General features: G+C 39.4%; 1 protein-coding gene across 1 annotated transcript in view; it reads left to right on the top strand.

The window, feature by feature from the left end:
• Positions 1-2,413: 2,413 nt before the first annotated feature.
• ATF2 (activating transcription factor 2) overlaps positions 2,414-23,619 on the top strand; it is an 82,840-nt gene continuing 61,634 nt past the window's right edge. Inside the window, exons 1-2 of the mRNA XM_058549297.1 lie at positions 2,414-2,547; positions 13,830-13,930. The gene's annotated coding sequence lies outside the window, so the exon portion shown is untranslated. The remainder of the gene's footprint in view (positions 2,548-13,829; positions 13,931-23,619) is intronic.

Genomic DNA, 23,619 nt, shown 5'->3' with positions numbered 1-23,619 from the left:
TAAAATAACATATTCCTCTAGAGCATTATGTAGATAATTAACAGCATACTTGACAACAGACTGGAGAAGAAGGGACGAGGAGGAGAAATTAAAAACCAGACCAACTGCCAACTGAAAATGAACCAAAACTGGAGAAAAGACTTTCAAATTTTTGACATAAGAGAATGGAAAATAATTAGTTTTAAAAATCTACTCTAATTTTAAATGCCATAACATTTATAGTTCTTCATCTCACAGTAGACATTTTGGGGGATGGAGAGAAGCACCATTTTAGGGAATGCATTCTAGACCTAACAATTTTGTGATCTGTCAATCGCACATTTTGTCCATCATCATGTTCATCATCAGTAATCTGAGCTGCTGAGGTTTTAATAATTAGTGCTAAATAATTAGTGCTACACTACACTAAGCACTACTACAGCTTTACTAATATATAGGGATAGTACTTTCATTCTAATTTGAGAAGTAAACAGAGCTAATATTTGGCTTCTTTCAGGTCTCTTGAGTAACGAAATTAGTTTTAAAAGAGGTGTGAGTTGGCTCACATACATGTATACAGGCCAGAAACCTGTTAAAACGTCCAGTGCTATTACAATTTCATTTTTATGCCAGATACCATTATTGAACTGCAGGTTCATTAACTCTCAAATACTATCCCCCACAATCTTCCAATAATTTCAGTTTCACCATGGTTTGGAGATAATGTTTGAGAGTTCATTTTATGTTAATATACAAAATTTATTCATAATCTTGTTATAGACTAGAAATCAGCACTTAATAAACGGAAAAACAAGGCATTGAAAAAAGTTTGCTTTTTTTTTGGCTGAGGAAGATTCAGCCTCAGCTAAAATTTGTGCCAATATTCCTCTATTTTTTAGTATGTGGGCCGCCAGCATAGCATGGCCACTAACAGAGCCGTAAATGTCCACACCCGGGAACCGAACCTGGGCCACCGAAGTGGAGCATGCTGAACTTAACTACTATGCCACTGGGGCTGGCCCAACTTGCCTTTTTTTTAATAGTTAATGCAAATTTCCACAGAGGCTCCTGATCATACTTTTCAACTTGTGCCAGTGTGTATTTATTGAAAAAGCAATATCCCTACACTTAACACTGAAATCTTTAAGTTGTATAGAGAATCGTAGAGCAACATTAAGAAGAAACATTTTCAGCAATGTACTTCTTTCTGTGTTTTTAGGAGTGTCTCTATGTCAACTGCAGAGTAGTAAATATGGTCTTTTTTGTCCCTCAGGTTAAATTAACCAAATAAACTCCCCCCTCCTTCTTTTTTCAAAGAGCTACTTTCAAAGCTTCACAGACATTTCATTGGCATTATATTGTGGAAAGAGTGCCATTTCTATGCCATAGTCTAATTTGGTGTCCTTTGGTCCTCTCTAAAATGTTAATACAGAGTTGTGGATGTTTTAAAGGTTTGAAACTATCTCTACTAAAATTGATATTTTTAAATGTATAACTACTAAGTAAACGAAAATTGATAAAATAGGATTCACCATAATATGGAAGATTTTTCTCTTAAAAACAAGCCTTGCGCTATTTTAAATTACAGTAATCTAGTGGAAGTCACTGTATTTCCTTTTGGTAAGTTACTTAGAACATAACTATATGCTAATATCATACACGGTACTAGGCGTTTAGAAGCCGGAAGAATCAGTCCCGTTACAGTTTAGAAAAATTCGAACAAATGCCATTCAGAGTAATGGCTTTTTCTTTTCTTTTCAGAACTGACTTATCTTGCTTTCCCGCTTTGGGCGTGTAGCGGGGGTTGGGGGATAATTTCCGGTAAACTCCGCCTCTTCCAAACCTCAGCTTAACCGAAGCTCCCCTTCTCGGGCTGCAGGGTAGCCAGAAGACGGGTTTAGGCGCGCGCCTCCCTACGCTTTACCCGGCTTCCTACAAGGGCCGGGACGTGACAGCAATGGAAATACCGAGCTCCCGGGGAGGGACTCGGAGGACTCGTCCCGTTTTCTCTCCCGCCACTAGCAGCATTCCTAGAGTTCACTTTCCCTTCCCGCACACCGTCAGGCCCTTCCGGCGACCTCAACATCCACCTGCTCCAGCGCCCGCCTCAAGCGGCTGCCAATCACAGGCTTCCGCAGGTCCTTGGTTACGGAGGACCAAGGCGCTCTGGTCCCGCCCCCTCCAGAACTGCTTCCCGCCCTTCGAGCTGTTGTCCAATCACCAGCACCGAGTGTTCTTTGGTTCCCGCCCCCTCAGCCCCGCCCCCTTGAAATCCCGCCCCCTCCTTTAAACCTGACGGACTCGCTTGACCCGGAGGCGCTTCGTCTGAAGTAAGACAAGAAGCGGCGTGTGCGTGGAGGGCAGGGACTCGAGAAGAAAGGGGGGATGCCGGGAGTGGGGCGGGGAGAAGGAGGTGTCAGTCCGATCTCGCGAGAGAGGACGGAAGCCTGTGGGAGCCCGTGGCCTTTAAAGTGCGGTTCAGCCTTTCCTCCACGGGTAGTTTGTAAACACGGCTGAGCTCGGGCCTCGCCGGTGACCGAAAGAAGCATGAACTAGTGACCTAGAGAGGTGAGTAGTCATGGGGAGTGCGCCGCAGGACTGGAGACCGTAGGGATACAGAGAAAGAAGGCACTAACATGGCGACGTCGCTCACCATAGTCCCCACCCCCCGCTTCCTATCACCTCGGGCGCGCCTGCTTCGGTGCCTAACCCTCGAGGCGACTGTGGCTGAGCTGGCACTTCAGCGGCCGGCGCGGCGTCGCCTTCAGGAGCCCGACTGGCCGGGCCGGACCGTTAGGTAACGCGTTCGTTGTTCCGGCCCCTCCCCGCTCGCGCGCTTTCCTAACGAAGAGGAAAGGGGAATAACGGCTCCTCTTAGACCCCTCCTCCCGATTGATCTTCCCCTTCTCCGGTCAGTTCAGAGGTCCCTAGGGCACACGTCGATGCGCCGAGGGCGCAGGGAGACCCTCTCTGCAGTCCTTGGATTGAGCAGGAAGAGGGCCGGCTCTGGTCTCCGCACCCAGGACTCAGACGTTGGGGACTGTGTGTGTGTGTGATGGTGGCGGGGAGGAGGATCCGGAGGCGCGGCTGGAAATAGGGTCAGGGTCTCTGGCTGCGGTGAAACGTGATGGAACAAATGGTATGGAGAACTCTCGGCCTTTTCTGTCCTTTCTGCCCCCTCACACTCCCGCCACCCCCGCTTTATCCCCGTGGGCGGGGCTGAGGTGTGGGTGCAGATTGATTCTAGTATTTTCCCCCATTCTTTTACCTTCCTGGGTGGACTGCAGAGCTAGTTGTAGGGACCAGAGCAGAGAGAGGGACAGAGATCTATATTCGCTCGTGGAACCGACGCTAGAAGGAGGGAGAGGGCGGAGGAGATGGGAACTGTTTTTGTGCCCTTAGGTAGTATGAAATTGTCTTTGCTTAAGGAGTCTTAAAACTGGTGAGGCCAAGATCAAAACTACTGTGAATGTGATGGAGTAAAAGGGAGTACTCCTGATGGACCCTAGGCCTACTGACTAATTCCTCAATTAAAATGTGAAAGTTAACAGTTTCTTAGGAATTTTAAATAATGGAGACGGTAGCAGTGCATAAACTTAATGTATATATTTGAAATAAGCACACTTTTTTGTCCCATTTGAAGAAATTCATAACCGCCGGCATTGTCAGTAATAGCGTTTCTAGGTGTAATCTTTAAATAGCTATTTATCCTTGGTCTGTTGTACCAAAACTATGAAGGCGAGAAGCTTGTTAAATAGCCCTACAGGGTTAAGTGTCCTGAAGGACACAGACAGTAGCAGTTATATCTTGTAATAAAATTTGTTATACTGATTTGAGGAATCCACTCTGAACACTTTTTTCAAAACTGCAGGCACATAGTTGTAAAGTATGCTCAAAAAATAGAGATGTCCTTCTGCAGATCAAGAAAGAGAATTAAGGAAGTTCGTGAATCTTTAAGGCCGTCAATAAATGAGTAACAATTAAGAATCCTAGTCTTTGTGACTTATAAGAATCTTCCAAATTTACAGTGGTGTGTATGCTGCATGCCTAAGACATGTTTAATCTTGCTTTGAGAGGATGCGACTACCATTAGGTTTTTAATTATTTGAAGTATAATATTGTGGTAATTTAGAAAGTAGGGTTTGTATTTTAATTAGTAGGACAGGAGCTTTCAGGGACTTTTGTAGGTGTGTTTTTAAGGTAGATAATTCCTGGTGAGGATCTGATTGCATTTCCTGGAAGTTCTTTTTTAAATACCTTATTAGAAGGTGTATTTCATATTTGGGGCATTATCATTATCTATTAAATATATAATTCAGAAATTCCTGAATTTACTTTTTTTACTTAGAGTATTTGTTTCATATTTTTAAACTAAGATAACAGTAGAAATGATCATGTCAGCTCTTTAACAAATAATTTGGAGGTATGCTTTTTGTTGCTATTCAGGATTTGAAAGCTATATGAATATCATTTAAAAAAATGATATGCTGTACATCAAACATCTACCTATAACTAGCATTAACTCTCAAGAAATCATCTACATTTTTTCTGCCTAAATTTTTGTATTTTGGAAAAGTTGGGTTTTAATGATTTATATGTTCTCTGCTGGTGAATTAAATGTAGATCAGGTAAACAGTCCCCCATACATGCTATTTCCACTCATTTTGTCTTCAAGCTCTTCCTTCCAATATGAAATATGTCTGTAAGCAATTCTTTCTCTTTAATATTCTTATTGTAATGTCCTTAGAGAAGAAAAAGTAGTTGAAATCTCCCTATTTAAAACCAAATTTTCCCCAGAAAGTCTCTTGTTTAAAACCCAGGGAATAATAATAATTGGATATTCAACTAATCCTTATAAAAATCAGTACATACAGTACTTGTTATGCTATTCTGTGTAATTAAAATGTACTGTAAAAAAATGTGCATTATTATAGTCAGTAGTTTAACTTAGTATTTCTGTGTTTATCATATACTCACACCTATTCCTTGAGGCTAAGAATGTATCTAAATTGCTGCATGTTCTCTTTAATTCTCTCTAAATTGTTAATGATGAGGTACTAGTGATAGTATTCACCTATTTATATCTAGGGGAAAACCCCATGAAACATTTTATCTCTTTTGTTCTGTTTTTTAAGTTCAAGGTTACAAAGTTAGAGTAAGGTATAGTTTCATAGAAATTTAAGAAAGTTTGTGGATCTTTAAGGCCAACAATAATTGGAATTACTTTACATATATTATTATAAATATATGTTATTGTAATTATATAATTATAGATACAGGCATTTGTTAAATATGTTATTTTCATTTATTCTTTTTAATAACCTCAAAACTGGTATATTCATTTACCTTTTATGTACTATGTCTAGTGATGCTTTTTTTTTCTTCTTCTTGGCATTTTGGCAGTGGTAGTAAAGTGACTAAAAACATTTTTTGCAACAAGAAGTGATGTAAACAAACAGAATGCTTTTGGGGCTAGGCCTGTTCACCCATGTCTGCATTCTGTATCTTAACAAAGATAGTGGTTCTCAACCATTTTTTCTGTCTTAATACCTAAGGAATAGAAAACACTCCCAACAGTAGTAGAAGCTTATTACCACAGAGACTCTTAGAAAGATTAGTTGGGAAAGACAGGGTGGGAATGATTATAATTGGCAAGAGCCTGTTGGCAAAATACCAACTGTATTTTGCTAGTATGTGGTTACCTTCATTTATATTATAACCTTAAATTTATAAATATGTTCCTATCTGTTCTTTAGTTTGCCTAATTGAACCTAAACCTTTGTTGTTCCAATTTTATGGCTTTGTTTTTTTCTAATTCTACTGTTTGGACTAGTGTGATTCCTTTTACTTAATGAACGTTTGTTAGAATAGTGTTACTAGAAATCAACTCCAGATTTGCCCTAATAACAAATAATTGTTTTTATTATTTTTGTTGTCTTCTAATTTGTGCTTATACATTATAGTTTTTGCATAATTATATCAAAGATACAGTTTGGTTTATTTTACTTTGATAGCATTAGCATTTTCCCGTGTTATCTAACCTTTGTAATATTTAGTAGTTACATGATAGTTTACCAAATGACTATTAAAATGTCTTCATTTTAAATGCCCAACAGGAAAATAATTGTTTTCAGTTTCTGCCTATTTTAACATTGAATTGGGCATATCTGTACGTGTATCTTTTTTTCTTATTTTGATTTGTTTCCATAGGATACTGAATCAAATGAGATAAGTAGGTCAAGGGATGTAAATGTTTCTACAGTTGCCAAATTTTTGCCTCCGCAAAGAGTTGAGCAAGTTTATATCATCATCAAAATAGGAATGCACCAACTTTGTCATAATTTTACCAATTTTGGAGTTGTGCTTATTAATAAAGTGGGATTACTTAATTAGGAATTATTGATGGGAATAAGTTGCTTTATTTAGTTGACCATATTAGTCTGTAGTTGTCTGCCAGTGATCTATGTGCTGGGACAGATACTGTATATTTTATACTTTCTGTCATTTCACTGACTTTCTGTTAAAGATTACTGAAACTTTTGACATTTAGTAACAATAATCCTTAAATTTTATGCAGTTTTATGTAGTTTACACTTTGGCTGTCTTATGCTAGTTTGTTTTAATATAAGAGCTACTTTCTGAACTGTAGATTTATGAGTTATTAATATTCATAATGACATATTTCTGTATAGGTAACCCTCGAAATAAAGAATGTGTATGTTATAGCCAAATTGACTGAATTTTTGTTCCCTCAATATCGTCTTCTGGCACATAGTAAGAATATAATCAATGTTTTAGGGTAGTTATTAGGAACCAGATTGTCGTGGGTGTACCACTTATTATCTCTGTCACCTTGAGCAAATAATGTAACTTCTCTGTGCCTCAATTTCCTTATCTTTAAGGATAATACTACTTAACTCATAGCCTTGTTGTGAGCATTCAAATAATTAATGTATATACAATGCTTAAAACAGTGTCAGAAACTTAATGAGTACTCAGTACATGGTGTAGTAATTATTATTGTAAAATTCATTCAGAAATAATAATAATCTAGCACAGCACCTCTGGGCATGTGTGTGATGTGGCTTGAAGGCAGTACATCAACCATCTATTTGGTAGCTTTGACAATAAAGTTCCCTGGGAACTTAGAATTTGTGCTCGAACTTACTACCTTAGAATTTTCATAAATCCACGTGAGGGGCTATCTCATATTTTTTGTTCCGTATACACCCCTTCTCCCCAAGTCAAACTTTTTTTTTTTTTTTTTTGGCGAGGAAGATTGGCCATGAGCTAACATCTGTGCCCATCTTCCTCTATTTTATATGTGGGATGCCGCCACAGCATGGCTTGATGAGCGGTGCAAACCCGGGATGGGAACCTGCAAACCCTGGGCTGCTGAAGTGGAGCTCGTGAACTTAACCACTACACCACCAGGCCGGCCCCTCAGGCTTTTTCTACATAAAACTCATGCAGTATAGCATATCTGTATTTTGAGATGATAAAATTGTGATACTATGATTAACATAAATTCCAATTATTTTCTTCTGTTCCACCAATACCACATAAACATTTTGGTGAAACCTTTTATTTCTTCTTCTCCATAGTGGATGAGATGATGATTAAATTAAATGACCATATTTCTTTTTTTTTTTTTAATTTTTATAATTTTATTATTATTTTTCCCCCCCAAAGCCCCAGTAGATAGTTGTATGTCATAGCTGCACATCCTTCTAGTTGGTGTATGTGGGACGCGACCTCAGCATGGCGCATGTCGGTGCGCGCCTGGGATCCGAACACGGGCTGCCAGCAGCGGAGCGCGTGCACTTAACCGCTAAGCCACGGGGCCGGCCCAAAAAGACCACATTTCTAACGTTTGTTCTTTTGCATTTTTTTTACTAATTATTCAACTAATATAACCACCATCAGTTCTCAACCACAGTGTTGAGAGTCAGTGGTGTCTTGTATCATTTGTAAGGAAGGTTTTAATGATTGTTGAAATATGGATGTTGGATTGAGGGTTATTCCTGTAGTAATCACTCTTTCGCTTACTAGAATTTTGACATACTTCGAGAGAGAGAGAGAGGTGAGCTTACGAGTGTTGTAATGGGAATTATACCGTGTATAATTCCCATTATATATATACAGGGTATAATCTACACCCTGTCTTATTTGTGCCCTCTTTATAATGAGAAATTATTATTGATGTACTCCTAATGGTGGTAATGATTATGAATCATCGTAATTCTTGGTGAGCTGTGAATTTGTATTTCTATTTTCTTTTTACTTTTGCAAAAGATAAGTTTTTAGTTAAAAAAAAAAGCAATGATAAGTACATTTTGTACATCTACCTTGAGCAAACATAATGCTATGGACATTATTTCATATAACAGGTACAATTACCAAATCTAAAATGATGTTATTAGTAAAAACTTGCATTAGCACTGTTCATATTCATAACTATTAATCTGTAAGTTCTTTGTATTTATATATTTCTAATGTTATTCTGTTGTAATTTTAAACTATAAAACAAGAACTTCCTTACCTTACATCACCTAGAGATTAGAGGTCTGGGAATAATCAAGACTCACTTAAAAAATGAAGTTTAACTTAAAAATTGGACTACTGATATTTTTATTAGAGAATATTTTGAAATATTAGGCTGATATCACTGTTCATGTACTTTCCTGAATACAATATTGAGAAAAGTCTGTGATGCTCTTTATGTGTCCCATCAGCTTTGAGCAGTTTCATCAAAACTTTTGTGTACTCTTGGGAGTTGAGATATGTATGAAGGAAGGACATCTGTCATGTCTGCTGTGAGTGGTAAAAAGTTAAAAACTGCTGCTTTCCTAGGTGTCGGCCCGGTGGGGCAAGCGGTTAAGTGCACAAGCTCCCCTGCGGCGACCCGGGGTTTGCCGGTTCGGATCCCAGGTGTGCACTGATGCACTGCTTGGCAAGCCATGCTGTGGCAGAGGCCCATCTTCCTCAGCAAAAAAAAAAAAAAAGAGGAGGATAGGCAGATGTTAGCACAGGGCTGATCTCCTCACACACACAAAAAAACTGTTGCTTTCCTCATTAAAGCCGGGTTTATATTTTTCTCACTTCTGAGGAGTTTGATTTCTTTACATTAATGAACTAAACGTTATGTACCAAATAATCTTATGGGATAACATCAAATTCATGGGTTAAAGATTGATGTAAAAATCTTCTGTCTAAAAGTTAAACTAAATATGTAGTTCTCAGTTTCCAGCTTTAAAAATAAAGAAATTAGTAAGATTAGGATTAATTAAGCATTAGGAAAATGTACATTTAAACTCAAAGTAAAATACAATAAAACTTCTAATAAATGTAATAGATACTGTTTGAGTGCCATTCACTGTTACGTACATTACATATATTATTCATTTATTCTTTTTGATAACCCTAAAACTAGTATATTATTTCTTACTGGAGAGGATAGTAGTGAAATCATACCATTTTAAATTTTTCTGATATAGAAACTCAAAGATACTTTAACTTTGAAAGGAGAATGAAGTTCTACTAGCTCATAGGTTTAAGTGTTACTGTGACCATATTGCTGTTCCCAGAGTGAGCTCTAGGATCATTGCTTGCATTTTGTGGTTCTTGACCAAGATCTAAGAAGGAAATTATAGCACAGGGAAAACTCTGTATCTGTAAGATACTGCTGCCCTTGAAGCCTTGGGACACAAGCCTGTCCTCCAGGGTACCTTAACATTTTTGCTTACTCTAATTTTCTATTTCTGCATCACAAATTACCGCATACTTTGCTTCTTAAAACAACACAAACTTAACTCACAGTTTTTTGCAGGTCACAAGTCCAGGTGGGCTCAGCTGTGTCCTCTGCTTAGGGTCTTTCAAAGCCAAAATCAATATGTTGGCAGAGCTGCCTTCCTTTTTTGAGTCTCTCGGGAAGAACCACTTCCAAGTTCATTCAGATTGTTGGCTGAATGCAGTTGTAGGACTGAGGTCCCTCTTTCTTTGCTGACTCTCAGTTGTGGCTGATACTTGCTCCTAGAAGCTGAAGTGCTTTCAATGCTGCCCCCTCCAGTAATGGCGGGTCAAGTCTCTCTCGTGCTTCTAATCTCTGTGACTTTTGCTGAATCTCTGAACTCCAGGTGGAGAAAGTTCTCTGCTCATGTAATTAGATTGGGCCACCTGCATAACCCAGGATAATCTTCCTATTTTAGGATCTGTAATCTTTTTATATCTGCAAAGTCCGTTTTGCCATGTTAACATGACCTATTCACAGGTTCCAGGGATTAGAGTGTAGACGTCTTTGGGGGGCCATTCTGCCTACTACGCTCACATATACTCCTGAAAAGAAATTTGATAAACTATGTACCCTTGCACATTTCCAAGTTGATTCCTAAAATTTTTCATCACAAGTTTAAATACTTGAAAAAGGGGTAATTTCTGGCTTTTCTAGACATTGATGCCAATCTTTTTTTGTTTGTTTGCTGAGGAAGATTGGCCCTGAGCTAACATCTGTTGCCAGTCTTCCTCTCTTTTTTGCTTGAGGAGGATTTGCCCTGAGCTAACATCTGTGCCAGTCTTCATTTATTTTGTATGTGGGTCACTGCCACAGAATGGCCACTGACGAGTGGTGTAGGTCCACACCCAAGAACCAAACCCAGGCTGCCACCAAACGCACCAAACTTAACCACCAGGCTGCGGGGCTGGCCCTGACACCATTCTTTTATAAGTACCCAATTTCCATAGTGGTTTGATACCGTCATTGGTTTTAAAAAACAAACTTTAAATTAATTTATCTTTAACGGTTGGAAATTTTCATTGTTTCTTTTTTTTGTTGAACTCCAATTTCCGTTTCTCCAACATAATTTTGCTTGAATCCAGTGTATTTTAGTGTTTTACAGTATTTTATTGATCACCTTACCATACTTCTCTGCAACAAATATAAATTGAACTTTTCAAAGTTTCTTAATGATTTCTTCTTGGTTCTCGTGGAGCTCTCAGGACAATGCATTTTTGGACAATATTTTGAGAATGGAAGAGGCAGTCACTAAATGAAAGTTTTTGTTGTTCCTGTCATCACACTGTAATATATCTCAATTCAGAACATTCCTAAACACAGGGCAAAACACCATTCTTAAAGCCATGCTTTGCTTTAACAGAAATATTTATAACACAGGGAAAGACACAGCCTGAGGTTTCATGGTGCCTCGATTAGTGGAGGCTTTAAGACTCTTATTTTAAATTATCTCCTTGTTTTGTTCCATGGAGGTTTTTACAGACTGGGGCAATGCCTTGTAATAAGATTTGGTATGGGTGAGAGGTATGGGTTTCTTTTGAAATGTGGAAGAATGGGGACTTAGGCGAAGTAGGCAGATCGTTTTTAGGCAAGCAGTCATAGGAAGTTAAAGATTTGGAAATTGATTTTCTTAAAACTTATCTCTAAGCTCAGATGTCCCTTGGAAAGTCTTAGTACCTTTAGTAATACATACACGTGTTTGAACACTGCTGCCTTGAAAGAGTGCCTGCCTAGCTCCTGTCCTCCTACAAGGCCAGAAGCCAACTTTTCTGTACTACCCAGGACTGCCCTTGAGTATGTTAGACTCGTCTGAGTCCATGTCCAAGGGAGAATTAATTCCTTTCTCACACTAATGTCTACTTTTTGGGCTCTATTTCCTGGCACAGTATCTGCCTCTGTGCAGAATACTTGCCATTAGCAGTGTTTGCTCCCTTCAGCAGAGATCCAGCCCCTTACCCACAGGTTAATTGTATCCAAATATAAGAAATACATATACAGTGGCTAGGGTAGGGTAGCAGTGGTAAAGGAGAGGTTCCTTACATCTGTGCCTTTCAAGTTACAAAAAAATGAAAACATTATTTTTAATGTCTTTCAAACTCTGGATGGTTATTTTCACATTGCATGTGTAAAACATAAGTTGTATAGGCTAGGTGCAGCTGGCTAGCTTAATTTTGTTGTCTTTCCCTTGAAGTGAAGACCGAAAGTCCATCTTGCTGTTTTCTAGGATGTTAGTTCCTGGTCTTTTGTGAGCGACTACTGAAATAAGAACACAGACACTCCATAAGAACATCTGAAGTCATGCTTAAACATTTCCTTGAAAGAAACAGTTTGCAGAAGTTTGCCTCTGCCTTGAAGACGTGAACCTTTACATTATGCCACAGAGCCGTTTGTCCTTTGAATTGCTGCTCCATTTACAGGCCCCATTTTACATTTGTAGAGCTAAATAACCTGTTTGGATCCCTTTCCCTTCAAAGAACAGTCTATATATAGAACAGAATTTTGTTGCCAGCTTTGAAACGAGTCTTTCTAGCTTCTGGTATTCGCATGAAAGTTTTAAACATATTAAGGTTTTTTTAGCCAACCTTATTCAATGTAAAGTGCAACCCTTATTTCTAACAGCCTGTGCAATAGGGAAATCTCCCAAGTTTATACATGGCCTAATAATGGGAGCTCAGCCCTCACATAATGGTAGAGGAAAGTCTACTTTCTCTTTAATGTCTTGGTCCTGGGATCACGGCCTTTTTCTAACTTGGCTCTGTGCCAGGGTCTTACCCAAGCGTACCATGGGCACTCTGTTACTTACATAATGGTCTCGTGTAATCATTTCCAAGTTTTGTGAACTGCTTTGTCAGTTCCTGCCAAACTACAACTATTGAGGTTGTTTCTTTACTCTTGCGTTGTTACTCTGGTCTTCAGAATTTTCCCTTCTTCCTCTGTTAGCTACAGATTGGCCTTGCATGTTTAGAGAAGTTCTTATGAACATTAGTCTTGCTCCTTGGCCACTGGCAGGACTTTCTGCTTTTGAAAGCTCATGTCAGTAGACTGTTAAGGCATCTCTACAAGGTATCCAACCATCTTACATTTTAGAATGAGATGAGTATGATGACAAAGACAACTAATTGTCCACCAATATTCGTTTTTCGTTATTATAGATGCTCCAATTTTTAGCTGAGCATTTGGCAAAATAAAGAATATATTTCCCAGCTGCCCTTAGCTGTGGCCATGTAACTCAAGTTCTGGCCTATGGAATAGGCCAGAAAAAGAAGTTTCCTGTGAGATTTCTGAAAAGTTTCCTTAAAGGGAGGCTATTGCTCGTCTCCGCATTCTTTTCCTGCTGTCTGATCAGCAGATGTGATAACTAGACCTTGAGCAGTTACTTTAAACCATGAAGGGGATGCCACATGTTGAGGATGGCCAAACAACAAAATCATCATGGTTCCTAATCATCATGGTTCTGGATTGCCTGTGTTTATGTGAGAGAAATAAACCTAAGAATCATTTAAGCCATTGTTATTTTGAGTTTTCTGCCCCTCACAGCTGATCCTAATCGTAACTGATACAGGTATAAAAAAGTCAAGCTGTTTCCAAATAAGAAGTACGTAAACTGGGTCCCATGGATGTTATGGTGCAGCACTGACAAAATAAAAACTATTAATCTCTACTCTGAGAATTTTGATGGTCAGATTCAGCACTGCCATTTCGTCTATTGTCTGTGACTCCCTATCCCTTCTATTATGGTTAAAAGCTTCGTTTTTCTCCTTTCACCGAGATTCCATTGTTGTACATCCATCCTTGAAACTGTTATATCTCTGAGAAGTGGCAGTGTGCCAGAAGTTATGAGAGGCCACAGGATAAACAGCTTCCTGGAGCATTGAAGATTTTGGAGAGAACCTTAATTTTTATATTAAAAAATAATAGAATGGAAGGCAAAATTCACATGCATTTTTAAATATAAAATAAAACATTTAAAAATTTGTAGTGGAGATGAACTGCTTGAGGCTGTTTCTTTAGATCTCACACAGTAATGAGTTCGCTCTTTTCTGCCTCTCCTTTGCCCTAGGGAGGCTTAGATGGCAACTTGAGAAGGACTGCTTACTTGATTAGAGCTGAGGGATTCCTGGCAGCAGAGTGAATAAAGCTCATGGCCCACCAGCTGAAAAGGTAAGAGATTTTAAGTTTTTAATGCAAAAGCGGTCTTTTTATTTTGTGGTTGTCTCTCAAATATGACTGAATTCAACAGATGTTGCCAGACAGTAGTCCTCAGAATGCTAGTGTCCTTACGCTATTGATAGTGTTTAGTAAAAAAAAAAATTCTGAGTTCAACAAATTTGGAAATGTCCTTTTGGAGCTAGAGTGCATATCAACGTATAAAAGCACTGAAGACTCATGTTAAAGAGTTAAATTTTGCTTAACCCAGAGGCTCCTAAACTTACCTGATTAGGGAACCCTCTGTAGCAAAGAGTCCCAATATGAAAGTCCCAATTCTCCTAGGGTTTTATAAGGATAGTAACGGGTTAATCCATGAGGTATTTTCTATATTTCAGAAATATTTTGGACAAAAAGTATTAGCCACTCTAAGGCTGTACAAGCTAACTAAAATGTCAAATTTATTTGCTTTTGGATTGAATTATATCAGGTAAGTTTAGTACCGTGATTATTTCATGCTGTTCAGAAACATTAATAGAAGTTATGTAGCACTTCAAATGTACCTTCATTGAACATCTACTATGTGCCAGCCACAGTGTACTGATGTTAAAGATACAAAGTACAATGGTTTCTGGTCTCAGGCCATTTACAGTTTGGGCATATAGCTTCTAAAAATGGAAGGAAAATATTGATTTAATAAATGTGATCTGGCATACAGAATCTGTCAAAACATGGTAGTCTAGTGATAGACTTTGTCAGATATATCAAGATACACAAGCAAATTGGCCTACGCTGTTGTGCCTGAATCTGGAGGTTCAGATCAAGAGAAACTGTGTGTAGAATGAATAGGGAGGAAGTCAAGATGGCGGCTTAGGCAGACTCTGAACTCACCTTCTCCCGCGGACACAGCCAATTTACAACTACTCGTGGAAAAATTACCCCTGAGTCATAACTGAAAACTGGATAAGAGGAACTCCTGCAACAACGGACAATCCTAATTGAGGTAGAAGAGGCAGAAACTCTCTTCTGGAGAGGAAAAATGCCGCCTTCACAAGCCGCAGCGCCTCACAGCCGCCCGGGAGCTGCCCAAAGGAATGCAGCCCTCCCTGGAGGAGTGGGGCCCTGAGCCGGGGAGCGCCCCCGCTGTGGACGTTTTGTGGACCCAGCACAATCGAGACGAGTGGCAAATATCTGACTTTGCTGCTACTAAAACCTTGGGGAGTACCCTCAGAAAAGCTGGTTCACAAAGACATTAAAACCGGCTCCTAAGGGCCCACGCGCAAACTCACCCGTTTCAGAAAGCAACCTAAAATCACCAGAAAGAAAGGTGCACGGTGCTTTGGTGAAAAGAGACTCACCTAATAGGCCCTGAGTGCATCTCGGTGAGAGGTGAGACCTCTCCAGGGACTGAGACATTGGCGGCAGCCATTGTTGTGGCCTGGTGTGGCCGTGCTGACACAGATGCTATTGGAGTTCCCCCTGAGGCCTGCTAACCTAGGGTCTGCCCCTCCTGCTAGAGCACCCTTTTAATCCAGCTCAGCCAGGGCAGGCAGCCCACTCTAGAGACTGGCCCCACCCAACAGTAAGCCCTCAGGCAACTTGTGGGCCTGCATAGATTGGTGACTGGATTCTCTGCAGCCTGGCAACTGAGCCGACTTGAGCGGGGCAGGGTGTGCACAAGGAGTGGGTGGAGAGTGTGGGGCGGTGACGGAGTGTGTGGGGCTCCCGCCGTGGAGAGACTGGGTCTGCTTGGGGAGGTCGGGGCGCTCACACGGGGCAGGACCGTGTTGACTGTGTGTGTGGACCTGTGGGCGGCAGGGTTTGTCAGCTGCAGAAGACTTGTGCTTCTCAAAGACCCACATAGGAGGTTTACCCCACCTTCCAAAACCTGAAACGATTGGGTGCTCCTGTGCCTGAGGCCAGCCCCACCCAGCTGCAATCCCCAGAGAGCTGACAAGAGACCTAATAGGCTAGAGGCTTACAGCAATTGTAAGGCCCTCAGCCTAACAACCTGCCACGCTGGGGGCCTACTCACTTAAAAGAAATACTGCAACACAAATGTGGTATTAGAACTTGCAGCCAACTGTGCTGGGGCTCCCACATTTGATAAAAAGACTGAGGGGTCCACAACAACTACAAGCAGCTGAGCATGACAACAGCTGGCCAGGAGCATAACTCGGCCTCCCTGGGTGCCTACAGGGAGAGCAAACAGGCCACAACAGAAGGACACACATAGCCCACATAGGGGTCACCTCTGGAACATTGAGAACTGAGGGAAGCACACTGCAGGCCTCCTAAGGCATCACTTACATAAGGTCACCTATCCAAGAGCAGGAGACGTAGCTGACCTACCTAATACATAGACACAAGCACAGGGAAAGAGGCAAAATGAGGAGGCAAAGGAATACATTCCAAGTAAGGGAACAAGACAAAACCCCAGAAAAGGAACTTAGTGAAACAGAAATGAGCAACCTACCTGACAGTTCAAACAAAGAGTGTTAAGGATGCTCACTGATTTTGGGAGAAGAATAGATGAACTTAGTGAGAATGTCAACAAAGAAATGGAAGATGTAAAAAAGAACCAATCAGAAATGAAGAATACAATACTGGAAATGAAAAATTCACTAGAGGGACTCAAAAGCAGAGTAGAGGATACAGAAGAACGGATCTGTGAGCTGGACAAAAGACTAGAAGAAATTACCAAAGCTGAACAGGTAAAAGAGAAAAGAATTAAAAAGAGTGAGGACAGTCTAAGGGACCTCTGGGACAACATCAGGCGCACTAACATCCGTGTTATAGGTGTCCCGGAAGGAGAAGAGCAAGACAAAGAGGCAGAGAATCTGTTTCAAGAAATAATAGATGAAAACTTCCCTAACCTAAGGAAGGAAACAGACATCCAGGTACAGGAAGCACAGAGAGCCCCAAATAAGATAAACCCAAAGAGGCCCACACCAAGACACATCGTAATCAAAATGTCCAGAATTAAAGATAAAGAGAGAATCCTAAAAGCCACAAGAGAAAGTCAAGTTACATACAAAGGAAACCCCATAAGCCTATCAACTGACTTCTCAGCAGAAACCTTAAAGGCTAGAAGAGAGTGGCACGATATATTTAAAGTGCTAAAAGGAAAAAATTTACAGCCAAGAATACTCTACCCAGCAAGGTTATCATTCAAAATGGAAGGAGAGATCAAAAATTTCCCAGACAAACAAAAATTAAAGGAGTTTGTCACCAAGAAACCAATGCTACAAGAAATGTCAAAGGGACTGATTTAAGGGGAAAAGAGAAGACCACAAATAGGAAAAATTATCTATTTCCATAAGAGGGTAATGGATACAAATGCACAAAAAAGAGGTTAGATATGATATCAAAAACATAAAAGGAGGGAGGAGGGGAGTTAAAGCGTAGAGCTTTCAGACAGAGGTCAAACTAAAGAGACCATCAATTCTGTGTAGAAGAAGAAAGGAACAGAGGACTACTAAAATACTGAGGGAAAAAAAAAACTTAAAAAATGGCAGTAAGTACGTACTTATCAATAGCTACTTTAAACATCAATGGACTAAATGCTCCAATTAAAAGGCATAGAGTGGCTGATTGGATAAAAAAACAAGACCCCTATATATGCTGCATACAAGAGACACGCTTCGACCTAAAGACACTCACAAACTGAAAGTGAAGGGATGGAAAAAGATGCTGCACGCAAATGGCAATGAAAGAAAGCTGGGGTAGCAGTACTCATATCAGACAAAATAGACTTTAAAACAAAAACTGAAAAGAGACAAAGAAGGGCATTACATAATGAACAAGGGAACAATCCAACAAGAGGATACAACACTTGTAAATATCTACACACCCAATGTAGGTGCACCTAAATATATAAAGCAGTTATTAACAGACATAATAACAGAAATAGACAATAACACAATAATCGTAGGGGACTTTAGCACTCCACTTACACCAACGGATAGATCATCCAAACAGAAGATCAATAAGGAAACATTGGCCTTAAATGACGCACTAGAACAGATGGACCTAGTAGATATATACAGAGCATTCCATCCAAAAACCAAAGAATACACGTGCTTTTCAAATGCACATGGAACATTCTCCAGGATTGATCACATATTAGGCCACAAAACAAGTCTCCATAAATTTAAGAAGATTGAAATAATACCAAGCATCTTTTCTGACCACAACGGTATGAAACTAGAAATCAACTATAGGAAGAAAATCAAAAAAGCCACAAATACGTGGAGATTAAACAAAATGCTACTGAACAACGACTGGGTCAATGAAGAAATCAAAGAAGAAATCAGAAAATCCCTGGAGACAAATGAAAATGAAAATATGACATGGCAGAATTTATGAGATACAGCAAAAGCAGTTCTGAGAGGGAAGTTTATAGCAATACAGGCCTATCTCAACAAACAAGAAAAATCTCAAACAATCTAACAATGCACCTAAAGGAACTGGAAAAAGAAGAATAAACAAAACCCAAAATCAGTAGAAGAAGAGAAATAATAAAAATCAGAGCAGAAATAAATGAAATAGAGACCAAAAAAACAATAGAAAAAATTAATAAAACCAAGAGCTGGTTCTCTGAAAAGATCAACAAAATTGATAAACCTTTAGCTAGACTCACCAAGAAAAAAAGAGAGACGGCACAAATAAGTAAAATCAGAAATGAAAGAGGAGAAATTACAACAGACACCTCAGAAATACAAAAGATCATAAGAGAATACTATGAAAAGCTATATACCAACCAATTCGACAATCTGGAAGAAATGGATAAATTCTTAGAATCATACAACCTTCCAAAACTGTATCAAGAAGAAGTAGAGAATTTGAATAGACCAATCACCAGTAAGGAGATGGAAACAGTAATCAAAAACCTCCCCAAAAATAAAAGTCCAGGACCAGACGGCTTCCCTGGTGAATTCTACCAAACATTCAAAGAAGACTTAATACCTATCCTTCTCAAACTCTTCTAAAAAATTGAGGAGGGGGGGAAGCTCCCTAACTCATTCTACGAAGCTGACATTACCCTGTTAGCAAAACCAGACAAGGACAGCACAAAAAAAGAAAATTACAGGTCAATATCACTGATGAACATCGATGCAAAAATCCTCAACAAAATACTAGCAAATCGCATACAACACTACGTTAAAAAGATTATACACCATGATCAAGTGGGATTTATTCCAGGTATGCAGGGATGGTTTAACATTCGCAAATCAATCAACGTGATACACCACATTAATAAAATGAAGAATAAGAATCACATGATCATCTCAATAGATGCAGAGAAAGCATTTGACAAGGTACAGCATCCATTTATGATAAAAACTCTGAATAAAATGGGGATAGAAGGAAAGTACCTCAACATAATAAAGACCATATATGAAAAACCCACAGCTAATATCATCCTCAATGGTGAAAAACTGAAACCTATCCCTCTAAGAACAGGAACCAGACAAGGATGCCCACTGTCACCACTCCTGTTTAACATAGTACTGGAAGTCCTAGCCAGAGCAGTCAGGCAAGAGAAAGAAATAAAAGGGATCCAAACTGGCAAGGAAGAAGTGAAACTGTCACTATTTGCAGATGACATGATTTTATATATGGAAAACCCTAAAGAATCCACCAGAAAACTTTTAGAAGTAATAAACGAATATGGTAAAGTTGCAGGATACAAAATCAACATACAAAAATCAGTTGCATTTCTATACACTAATGGTGAAGTAGCAGAAAGAGAAATTAAGAATACCATCCCATTTACAATTGCAACAAAAAGAATAAAATACCTAGGAATAAACTTAACCAAAGAAGTGAAAGAGCTGTACAGGGAAAGCTATAAAACATTGCTGAAAGAAATTGAAGACGACACAAAGAAATGGAAAGATATTCCATGCTCTTGGATTGGAAGAATTAACATAATTAAGATGTCCATATTTCCTAAAGCCGTCTATAGATTCAATGCAATCCCTATCAAAGTTCCAACAACATTTTTCACAGAAATTGAACAAAGAATCCTAAAATTTATTTAGAACAACAAAAGATCCCGAATAAGTAAAGGAATCCTGAGAAAAAAGAACAAAGCTGGAGGTATCACACTCCCTGATTTCAAAATATACTACAAAGCTATAGTAACCAAAACAGCATGGTACTGGCACAAAAACAGACACACAGCTCAATGGAATAGAATCAAAAGCCCAGAAATAAACCCACACATCTATGGACAGCTAATCTTTGACAAAGGAGCGAAGAACATAAAATGGAGAAAAGAACGTCTCTTCAACAAATGGTGTTGGGAAAACGGGACAGCCACATGCAAAAAAATGAAAGTAGACCCTTACCTTACACCATACACAAAAATTAACTCCAAATGGATTAAAGACTTGAATGTAAGACCTGAAACTATGAAACTTCTAGAAGAAAACATAGGCAGTACACTCTTCCACATCTGTCTTAGCAACATATTTTCAAGCACCATGTCTGACCAGGCAAGAGAAACAATAGAAAAAATAAACAAACGGGACTACATCAAACTAAAAAGCTTCTGCACAGCAAAGGAAACCATCAACAAAACGAAAAGACAACGTAACAATTGGGAGAAGATATTTGCAAACCATACATCTGATAAGGGCTTAATCTCCAAAATATACAAAGAACTGATGCATCTCAACAACAAAAAAACTAACAACCCAATTAAAAAATGGGCAAAAGACCTGAACAGACATTTCTCCAAAGAAGATATACAGATGGCCAACAGGCACATGAAAAGATGTTCAAAATCATTAACTATCAGGGAAATGCAAATCAAAACTACAATGAGATATCACCTCATGCCCGTCAGAATGGCTATAATTAACAAGACAGGAAACAACATGTGTTGGAGAGGATGTGGAGAGAAGGGAACTCATCCACTGCTGGTGGGAGTGCAAACTGGTGCAGCCACTATGGAAAACAGTATGGAGATTCCTCAAAAAATCAAGGATAGAACTACCATATGATCCAGCTATTCCACTGCTGGGTATTTATCCAAAGAACTTGAAAACACCAATGCATAAAGGTACATGCACCCCTGTGTTCATTGCAGCGTTATTCACAATAGCCAAGACTTGGAAGCAACCTAAGTGCCCATCAAGGGACGAATGGATAAAGAAGATGTGGTATATATACACAATGAAATACTACTCAGCCATAAGAAATGATGAAATCCAGCCATTTGTGACAACCTGGATGGCCATTGAGGGTATTATGCAAAGTGAAATAAGTCAGAGGGAGAAGGTCAAATACCGTATGATTTCCTTCATTAAGTAGTAGATAATAACAACAATAAACAAACACATAGAGACAGAAATTGGATTGGTGGTTACCAGAGGGGGAGGGGGGAGGGAGGAGGGCGAAAGGGATAATTCGGCACATGTGTGGGGTGATGGATTGTAATTAGTATTTGGGTGGTGAACATGATGTAATCTATGCAGAAATAGAAGTATAATGATGTACACTTTAAATTTATACAATGTTATAAACCAATGTTACTGCAATAAACAAAAAATTTAAAAAAATAGATACTATCAATGAATATATGTATGTATATATGAGTATATATGTTATGTATTGTATGTATGTAATAGTATATATGTATATTTCATGTGTTCGTATGCAAGATGTTCTTTCTTTCTGAAACATCATCTGCTGTAAATTTGAAATAACTGAAAAATCCTTAAATTCCTCATGGAAAAAAAAAGGGAAAGTGTGTGTAAATGTACAGTTACTGTAATAATGACATTTTGGAAAATAAATGTCATATCTGTTTGAAAAAGTAAACATTTTTAACTAGGCTTAAGGAGGAAAGGGTGGGAACACTTGTAATTTTTTTTGCACAGTGATATGTACATTGAATAATTTTGAGCTACTTGGTGAACTTAAATGTTCAAGTCCACTGATTTGGTTAGAAGTATTTTCCGTAAAATGTAAATTCCATAAAGGCAGGGACTGTGTCTGTATCACTGGACCTTGGAGTCAAGCACAATTCCTACCCTCTTGCACGTGCTCAATAAATATTTATTGACTGAATGACTAAATAAGAGATCTGAATTTCAGGGTAGGAGGATAGTGGATGCAGGGAGATCAGAGGTGAGAGGTGTTTACTAAGTGAGAGCATTCTGGTCTGAGAGAGGGAGTTGATTAAAAGCCTGCATAAGTAGAGCCAAGAGATCAAGGGGTAGCACAAGACTGGGGTGGGAGGCAGGGGTCAGTGTCTGGAATGGTCTGGAGACAGTGTTATGGATTAGAGGCCTTATCCTAGGAGCATTATTTTCATAACTGGTCCTTTCCTCTCGTTTTGACTGGCATTGCTTGAGTGTAAACCATCATTCTCTTTTCCTGAGTTTAGCAGTAGCTTCTACTGGTTTTCTTGTGCATAGTGTTGTCCTCTCTAATCCATCCTCCACACTTCTGTTAGTGATCTTGCAAAAATGCTCCTTTGGTTATCTAGTTCACCTACTTAAAATCTTTCCATTTTTTACAGCGGGGTTAGGTAAACTTTTTCTTTAAATTAAAGGGCCAGATAGTAAATATTTTAGGCTTTATGGGAGCCACATATGGTCTCTGTTACTTCTTCTCCCCCCCCCCCACAGCCATTTAAAAATGTGAAAAACTTGCTTAGCTCAACATTTTGGTGCAGGGCCATAGTTTGTAACCTCAGGGTGGGAATGGGATGAGGGGGAGGATGGAATCCAAATTCCTCGCCAGGGTTTTAAAGGCCCCTCAAGATTTGCTTCCCTCTCTGGCCTCACCTCTCTTCGCTTGAACCTTGTATCCCACAGTTCATCCGTCAGATGTTCTTAGAGATCACTCAGTGTACTATGCTTTATTGTGCTTCTACATGCTGTCTCCTCTGCCCAGAACATCATCCCTGACTGGCTGATGCCTCTTCCTTTGAGAAGACTAAGCTCAGGCATTATTTCTTCAGTAACCTTCCCAGACCCTCTCTCCAGAGTTGGCTAGGTACTTGTCTTAGTTAGGGGATAGAAACTTAACCAGATAAAATAAAGTTTAAAAAAAAAAGCTCATACTCGAGTTACAGAAGGCTCATGTGATCCATTCACGGAAAGCATAGTCAGGTATCACAGAAACTACTTTCCTTCTTCTTGGCTGTATGGTTTCTCATCTTTGTTTTTCTCTACTGACTCCATTCTGGCTTTCGTTAATTTCTTATCAGTATAAACGTGACAGAAAATGTCCACCAGTCTTGAGTATGATTTTTTTTTTTATAATTTTATTTATTTATTTATTTTTCCCCCAAAGCCCCAGTAGATAGTTGCATGTCATAGCTGCACATCCTTCTAGTTGCTGTATGTGGGACACGGCCTCAGCATGGCCGGAGAAGCAGTGCATCGGTGCGCGCCCGGGATCCAAACCCGGGCCGCCAGCAGCAGAGTGTGAGAACTTAACCGCTAAGCCACGGGGCCGGCCCTTGAGTATGATTTTGAATCTCTGGCGCCCGCCTCTGTTTGGCTAATTTTTTTTCTTCTTACAAATTTCCTGAAGAGGTAATCTGATTGGCTTAACTTGGTCAGGTGTCTCCCCATACCTGAGGCAGGTATGTCAGGGTCATGGATATATAGGATTGCCCTTTACTGGCAGTTAGGCTTTGTAAGAGGGGAGTATGAGTGCTGAGGAGAGATGACCAGCTC

This window comes from Diceros bicornis, chromosome 10 (assembly GCF_020826845.1).
Source record: "Diceros bicornis minor isolate mBicDic1 chromosome 10, mDicBic1.mat.cur, whole genome shotgun sequence".
Lineage (NCBI taxonomy): Eukaryota > Metazoa > Chordata > Mammalia > Perissodactyla > Rhinocerotidae > Diceros > Diceros bicornis.
The sequence above is the reverse complement of the archived record's forward strand: the minus strand, read 5'-3'. Positions and strand labels throughout refer to the sequence as shown.